At 42.3% G+C, this 8,187-nt stretch overlaps 1 protein-coding gene across 1 annotated transcript in view; it reads left to right on the forward strand.

Annotated features, from left to right (window-relative positions):
* Positions 1–8,187, forward strand: part of LOC112078215 (sodium channel protein type 4 subunit alpha-like) — a gene marked incomplete at its 3' end in the record, with an annotated part of 19,557 nt that overhangs the window by 2,697 nt on the left and 8,673 nt on the right. The window lies entirely within an intron of this gene.

An 8,187-nucleotide genomic window follows, 5' to 3' on the forward strand; every position in this document is an offset into this window, starting at 1 on the left:
TTTTAAGCTGGTCTCGTCTTCCTTTTAACCTGCCCTCTATTTCCTGTTAAGCGTCTCTCCTTCTTTTAACTTGCCCCTACTTCCTTTAAAGTGTCCTCTCCTTCCTTATAACGCTTGTCTCTCTTCTCTTCTTCCTTTCCAAGCTTCCTTCTTCTTTTAAGCTGTCCCCTCCTTCTTCTAACCTGCTTCTCTACTTCTTTAACCGTTTTTCGTCCTCTCTTCCTTTAACCTGCTCTCCTTCGTTCTACGCTGTCCTCCTTCCATTTAAACGCTGTTCCTCTCCTTCTTTTAAGCTTTGTCTCTTCTTCTTTAACTGTCCTCTCCTTCCTTTTAACCTGCCTCTCCTACTACCTTTCTACTGTCCCTCGATGTCTCTTTCTAACCTGTCCTCTACTCCTCTAAGCTGTCCTCTCTTCCTTTAAGCTGTTCTTTTCTTTTAAGCTGTTCTCTCGTTCTTTTAACCTGCTTCTACTTCTTTTAAGCTGCTCTCCACTTCCGTTTAAGCTGTCCTCTATTCCGTTTAGCTGTCTCTATTTCTTTTAGCTGTCCTCTCCTTCTTTTAAGCTGTTCTCTCCTTCTTGGTTAAGCTGTCCCTCTCCTCCTTTACCTGCTCTTACTTCCTTTTAAGCTGTTTCTCTTCCTTTTTAAGTGTCTCTCCTTCTTTTAAAGCTGCCCTCTCTTCTTTTAATCTGCCCTCTTTTCTTTTAAGCTGTCCTTCTTCCTTTTAACCTGCTCTACTTCCCTCAAGCTTTCCTCTCCTTCTTTTAAGCTGTCCTTCTCCTTCTTTTAACCTGCCCTCTACTTCCCATTAAGCTTGTCTCTTTTCCTTTTAAGCTGTCCCTCCTTCCTTATTAAAGCTGCCTTCCTTCCTTTTAAGCTGTCTGCTCCATCCTTTTAACCTGCTCTGCTACTTCCTTTTTTAACCTGCTCTCTATTTCCTTTAACCTGCCCTCCTACTTCCCTTTAGCTGTCCTCTCCTTCTTTTTAAGCTGTCCTCTCTTTCTTTTCATCTGCCCTCTCCTTCCTTTTAACCTGCGTCTCTTACTTTAACTGCCCTCTACTTCCCTTTAAGCTGTCTTCTCTTTCTTTTAAGCTTCCTCTCCTTTCTTTTATAGCTGGTCCTTTCTCCTTCCTTTTAAGCTGGTCCTTCATCCTTTAAAACTGGCCCTCTCCTTCTTTTTTAACCTGCGCATCCCTTGCTTTTAACTGCCTCTCTTCTTAAAATGTATTGATTTTGGCTTTACTACTAAACAATAGACACGGCATTAGATAAACATTCAAAATAGTAAAAGAGGACAGTAAAATTTTTTTTTAATATTATCGGACTATGGAATCCTGTTATACTTCATATACTTCAATCTCTTCACATCCTTTTTTATTTCCAACCGGTTCATGTGCAAACTTTTACTTCAAAATTTACAATGCAAATGAAATTTAATGACAACGATTTAATCAATGTTCATATTTTGCTTTGGTTTGTGTGGGTTTAAAGCACTGTCTTTTGAATAAGCTATTTTTGCTCTGCCTTTACTGTGGATGGGTCTAAACACAGTACGGACTTTTTTTCTAAGGGGAAAATTTTAAACATCCCCACGTGCATTAACTGGACTCACCTGTGGAGAAAACCGTGTTTGAAGTAGGATGTAAGGTAGGCGCAAGGTCAGGCAGTTTCAGTCACCATAACAGCCTCTAAACAATGAACAGATTGTCAACTCGGGGACTGTAACCAAAGCAGGTTTTTCCAATGGAGTCATTAAAGGAAAGGACCCCCCCCCGATAGTGGTTGATTTTCGTTTAGCTCCTGCGCTTATATTTCCAGTCGACCTTGGATCTGGAAGCCTCTTGGTTGGGGTCAGATGGATATTTAGCAGGAAGGGACAATCAGTTACGATCCCCCGCTGCTTCCAACTCGTGTGACAGACAGGCCACCTTCTTCCCGCCGTGGTTTATTAAATCCAGACTGATGACAGAAAACGGATACCCACAACGGATAATATCCAACCCCCACCTTGGGGTTCCATGGAAGCGGAGTGCATGCATGTTAGCTATGAAGCTTTTGGAAAACTCACTAAGAAATGTAATAGGGATGGACACCTTGGTCCGAAGACTTAAATACTCTCAATAATAGCAGCACATGGACTGGCACATACTGGTTTTTCAAATTTTTTCTGGAATCTCATCTGTCTCTTGTTTGGAGACAATAACAGCAGTCGTAAAAGCGTCAAAAGGGTTCCTTTAAATATCTATCTGTGCTGTTTCTGCCCTGTTCTCCAGGGAACAACACACTAAGACACGTGAGCAGTGCTTAGCCTCAGTTTTTTTCCTTTTTTGTGTTTGACAAATAACTGTAATTTGATCCTGTAGGTTGCTAACCGAGTTGTTAAAGTAGGCAATCTCCAAGCATCTTCGAACATTCAGGGTCCTCAGAGCATTGAAAACTATTTCGGTAATCCCAGGTAAGAGGGAGTCTCCCTTGTTGCGCAGTGTTCAAAAAATGGGTTGCATTTCTATGTCAGTCACACTACTGTTACTGTACGTACAGCCTCCCCTCTTCTCCTCTCTCCAATCCAAAGCCACTCTCTCTGACTCTGCCTCATCCACCTCCCCTCCCTTCTCAATCCTGGCCCTTCACTGTTGTGTTTTGCCTGTCGTGGTGCTTTGTCATTGTGTCTGCTGACTTTCACTTGTATTGCAGATATGTTACTGATTTGTGGACCTGGGCAATGTCTCAGCATTACGGACTTATCAGAGTCCTACGAGCCTGAAAACTATCTCAGTCATCCCAGGTGAGAAGGGAGTTCAAACACTAAGACCACCCACCGTCTGGAAGAACTAAACGGCTACGTTCCAATATCGTTTATAGCACACTTACTTAGGATGAAGCAATGCTTTCAAAGTGGCCTGCTAGTGTGGGTATTGAACAGAGTCCCTTGTCATTCCTTTTTGTTTCTGTATATAAATAACCAGTGAGTGGATGAAGGTGTAAATGAACTTTGGGTGGGCTAACTTGTGATTCAAATGAGGATTCTCAATTTTAAGATTCTATTCTCATAGTTTGTTTTAAGGTTGTATTAAGGCTTTATGTACGGGATCAATGGTTTTTACATAGTACGAAAATGCGTACCTGCAGGTTCCTTCTCGACAAGCAACACAATAGAAATAAGAAAAGATAGAATACAAACTAAAGTAAATGGGTAAAAGAATATAATAAATATTTTAGCGTAAGTCTATAAAGGAAGGCTAAATTATAATCATATTTAAACATGTATTGGGAAGGGAGGGATGTGGGGGCAATGGTATAACCTGAGCAGTAGAATAAGGAGTCTGTAAGAACCGTTTGTGTGGGAACTTCAAATTATTTGGTTTAGATGGTATAGTATGCATTCATTTATGAAAAATACAAATCTGTTTTCTTTCAAGGCGTAGTCATGCATCAAATGCTTACGTCCACATCCTGTATGCAAACACTTCGTATAGACATCAACATAGTGGAATATATTGTCAAGATAAGTTTCAACATGACATTGGCCTTAAGCCAAGGATTATGTTACCTCGTTATTGACTCAACGGTCTCATTCACCTCTTATGATTAACAGGCATGGGTCTAGTCAAATACCACTTTGTCTGGTATATAATATTCATTCACAACAGAGCTCATAAGGAAAGCAGGTCATACAGTCATTTCCGAACGGATCTCTACTCAATAGGACTAAATCCTGTTTTGATGAACAGGTGTAAGTACCTTAGCAACAATATAGTGCAAGTATATTTTGAGCAAGGGCCTTTATGTAAACTACGCAGTGCACACTGTCACTTGACCTGACCCAGGAAAAACCCTGGACCCTATTTTTACTTTACGCTATAGAAACTAGACTCCTAGATTTACCTGGTGTGTCACAATTGGGATGATATGTACATACGTAGCTACCGGTATTACTCTGGCGGGAGCTACTTCATCAGTCATGGCCCATGTAGTGCACTTCTTCTTTATTGGGTGCTGTTGTGACACATGGTGCGTCGGCTCTTCATGGCTGACCTCCTTTGGCCCACACATCTTCTGAATGCCAGACTGGAAGTGACGGTTTAGAGACTGAATTCCTCTCTGTGTTTCATACTGTACAGCAAGTCGGCCCTGCAACAATACTTTAATCCACACAAATCTGGACAAATAGGAATCAGGATAGTGAGGTAATAGTAGGACAGATAGCTAACTATAGTTAGCTAGGGAAAATGCTCGAAAATCTTGGAAATGCTTTGGCCATTCTGAGACGAGTTACAAGTCTAAATGTCTAAGTCGTTAGATCAGTAAATAGTCAGTTAGGCCAGTCAAGTCAGTAGTTTGTCGCAAGTCAGTCAGCAGTCAGTAGTTTGTCACTCAGTCAGTTAGTTTGTCAGCCAGACAGCAGTCAGTCAGTTTAGTTTGCAGGCAAGTCAGTCAGCCAGTCAGTTGTTTATAGTCATCCAGTAGTAGTTTGTCAGCCAGACAGCGGTCAGTCAGTTAGTTTGTCAGCAAGTCAGTCTCAGTCAGTTAGTTCGTCAGCAAGTCAGTTAGTTTGTCAGCAGCAGTCAATGCAGCCAGTCAGGCAGTGTCAGTTCGTCAGACAGTCAGTCAGTCAGCCCAGTCGAGCAATTCGTTCAGTCAGTCAGTTAATTTGTCCAGTCGTTATTTGTCAGTCAGTCAGTTAGTTGTTGGCCAGTAGGTTGGTTGTTTCTCAGTCAGTCAGTTAGTTAGTTTGTCAGTCGTCAGTCAGACAGTTAGTTTTTGTAGCCAGTCAGTTCGTTTGTCGCAGTCAGTCAGCTAGTTTATCGCAGTCAATCAGCAGTTGAGTCATTCAGTCAGGTTGTCTTGTCAGCAGTCGTTCAGTCAGCCAATCAGCAATTAGTTTGTTTTGCCAGCGTTAGTCAATCAGTCCAGTTTGTCAGTCAGTCAGTTTTAGTTTGTAGTCAGTCACAAGCGTTAGTTTGTCAGCAGTCAGTTGTTTGTCAGCAGCCAGTTCAATAGCCAGTCAGTCAGTCAGTTGGTTTGTCAGCCAAGTTCAATCAGGCCGTGTAGTTTGGTCAGTCGTCAGCAAGTCAGTTAGTTTGTCAACCAGTTAGTTATTTTGGTCAGCAGTCAGTTAGTTTGTTAGCCGTCAGTCAAGTCAGTTGGTTTGGTCAGCCAGTCAATCAGCCAGTTAGTTGTTAGCCAGTCATTGTTTTGTCAGCCAGTAGCAAGTCAGTTAGTTTGTCACAGTCAGTTTGTTTGTCAGCCAGTCAGCAAGTAGTTAGTTTGTCAACCAGTCAGTTAGTTGGTCAGCAGCTAGTCGCAGTTTAGTTTGTCAACCAGTTATTTAGTCAGTTAGTTTGTCAGTCAGTCATTTAGTTTGTAGCAGCCAGTCAGTCAGTCAGCAGTTAGTTTGTGAGACGTTGTCAGTCACCGTCAGAATTCGTTCAGTCAGTCAGTTAATTTGTCATAGTCGTTAGTTTTGTCGTCAGTCAGTTAGTTTGCTAGCCAGTAGGTCGGTTAGTTTCTCCGTCAGTCATTAGTTAAGTTTTGTCACCAGCAGTCAGTCGCCAGTTTTAGTTTGTCATCCAGTTATTATAGTCAGTTAGTTTTGTCAGTCAGTCAGTTAGTTTGTCAGTCAGCAGTCAGTCAGTCAGTCAGTCGCAGTTAGTGTGTAGCCAAGTCGTCAGTTAAAGTTTGTCAGCAGGCAGTCAGTTACTCAGTATAGTTTTGTCCCGCTAGTCAGTTAGTTTTTTGCAGCCAGTCAAGTCAATCATCTGTCGTTAGTTTTGTCAGCCTGCAGTTTCGTTTTTCGCCAGTCATTTAGTTTGTCAGCCATTCAAGTTAGTTTGTCAGCAATAGTCAGCAGTATTAGTTTTGTCAGCGTCAGTTAGTTTTCAGGTCAGTCAGTCAGACAGTTAGTTGTCTAGTCACGAGTCTAGTCAGCAGTAGTCAGTCATTATTTGGGAAGCGTCTGTTGTCAATGACATGAATTGTGAATTTTTCCGTGGGCATTTTTTGCTCTTGATAAAGAAACAAGACAATGGTTTTCTTCTGTATTCCTTCTAACCTGTCCTCTCCTTCCTTCTAACCTGTCCTCTCCTTCCCTCTAACCTGTCCTCTCCTTCCCTCTAACCTGTCCTATCCTTCCTTCTAACCTGAACTCTCAAAGCAATAGAAGCCCTTTTATTCCTTCTCTAATACTCTTTTCACACTATTGAGCTAAGTCGAACTGAGCCGGGCCAAGCTGTACTGTGCTGGCCTGGTTATGCATCCACAATGTTGTAACAGTTGTTGTAACCGTGCTGGAATGAAAAACGTGAAAGGAAAACATCTGAGCCAGCAGAGTACGGTTTGGGTTGGCACAATAGTGTGAAGAGTGTATTAGAGTATTGTATGATATTTATTGTCTGACATGTTATGTTCTGACCTCCGTCTATCTCTCCTCTGTACTCCTTTGTCAAGTCCCTTTACGTTCGACCGAAAAATGTCACTGGAAGTAAAAGTTTGCGGATGCTGTTCTTACTTCCTCTTGTTCTTCAATATTGGAGGAGACCACAGTTCTATGAAAACAACTTGGTTGTTTTAAGTTGACACATCTTTTTGATGCATCCATGTTACTTAATGATTAACTGAAAATCACTAACATCGGGATTAGTTACTGATCCAATTGGAGATGAATTCGAGTTGACAAAGTCCTATACAACTCAGATAAGAGGAATGATRCTCAACTCTGAAGCTTCAATTAATATTTGACCTCAATATTGAGGGCTTCTCTTTATGATTATAAAACAATGACATTTTCCTCGAAATTTGATTGTGACATTTGCATTACTGTAATATTATACTTCAATCCTCTTCAATCCTTTTTTTTGCCAACCGTTACAGTGCAAACTTTTACTTCCAAAATTGTACAATGCAACCTGAATTAAATGACCAAAATGTTATATTTTGCTTTGGTTGTGTGGGTGTAGAAAGCACCTTAAGTTGCTTTTGAATAATGTATTTTGCTCCTGACCTTCTACTGTGGATGGTCTAAACACAGCACCTTTTTCTAAGGCAACAATTTTGAACCCCCCCCAGCATACCACAGTATATACTCTGAGGGGCCTTTAACCCTTACATCAGTCCAACCACCACTACTTCCTGTTGTCTGGTGCTCTTCAGAGACATGGTGGCGTCAAGCTCTTCACGGCCTCGACTCCCTTTGGCCAACAAGCACACGTCTGCTGTAAGATTGCCAGAGTGGAAGGCGATGGCCTTAAGAGGCTGTCAATTCCTTCTTTGTGCTCCCACTATTGATACCCTGCTCCGACAGACACGGACACTAACTGGGCCTCACGCACGCCCCAGCTACCCACCCTCACCTCTCTAATGCCCAGCTACGGCAAACATACAGGCATCAGTGGACAGAGGTTACAAGTAATGAAGCTCAGCAAAATGAATTAGTAACCTAGTTAGCTAGCAAGACAAAATGCTAAGGAAAACCTTTGGTAAATAACTCTGGGACGACATCACTCTGAGTGGATCGTAAGGGTTATGAAAGACACCACCGCCTAAATTGATTACGCTCAGTCAGCCCCAGCCAGCCCACGTCAGCCTAATCAAGAATTCCAGATTAGCTCTGCGCAGGTGCTCAGTACGACAATCAGCCTGGGTAACTAATTAGTCATCCTTTAACAAAACCCCAGAGTCAGTACTGTTGCAGCTACCAAGGATCAAATGACTGTCGGAGACCCATCAAGTTTAAGTTTGTCAGCCAGTCAGTTAGTTTGTCAGCCAGTCAGCCAGTCAGTTAGCTTGTCAGCCAGTCAGCCAGTCAGTTAGTTTTGTCAGCAGCCTCAGCCAGTCAGTAAGTGAGTCAGCCAACCAGCCAGCCAGCTAGTCAGTTATTTGTCACCGTCAGCTGCCATAGTCACCAGTCAGTAAGTAGTCAGCCAGTCAGCCGCCATTGTCAGCCAGTCAGTTAATTTGTCAGCCAAGCAGTCAGTCAGTTAGTTTGTCAGCCAGTCAGTCAGTTGGTTTGTCATTCAGTCAGTCAGTTGGTTTGTCACCAGTCAGCCAGTCCAGTAGTCTTGTTCAGTCACCGAGGTATGTTTCGTAAGATCAGTTATATTGGCACCTCATACAGCTTGGTTTGTCAGTACACCGAATTCAGTTATTAGTTTGCAGCTTTTCAGTCCAAGTTCAGTTTTGGTTTGTCA

Source organism: Salvelinus sp. IW2-2015, unplaced genomic scaffold (genome assembly GCF_002910315.2).
Source record: "Salvelinus sp. IW2-2015 unplaced genomic scaffold, ASM291031v2 Un_scaffold5398, whole genome shotgun sequence".
In the NCBI taxonomy this organism is placed as follows: Eukaryota; Metazoa; Chordata; class Actinopteri; order Salmoniformes; family Salmonidae; genus Salvelinus; species Salvelinus sp. IW2-2015.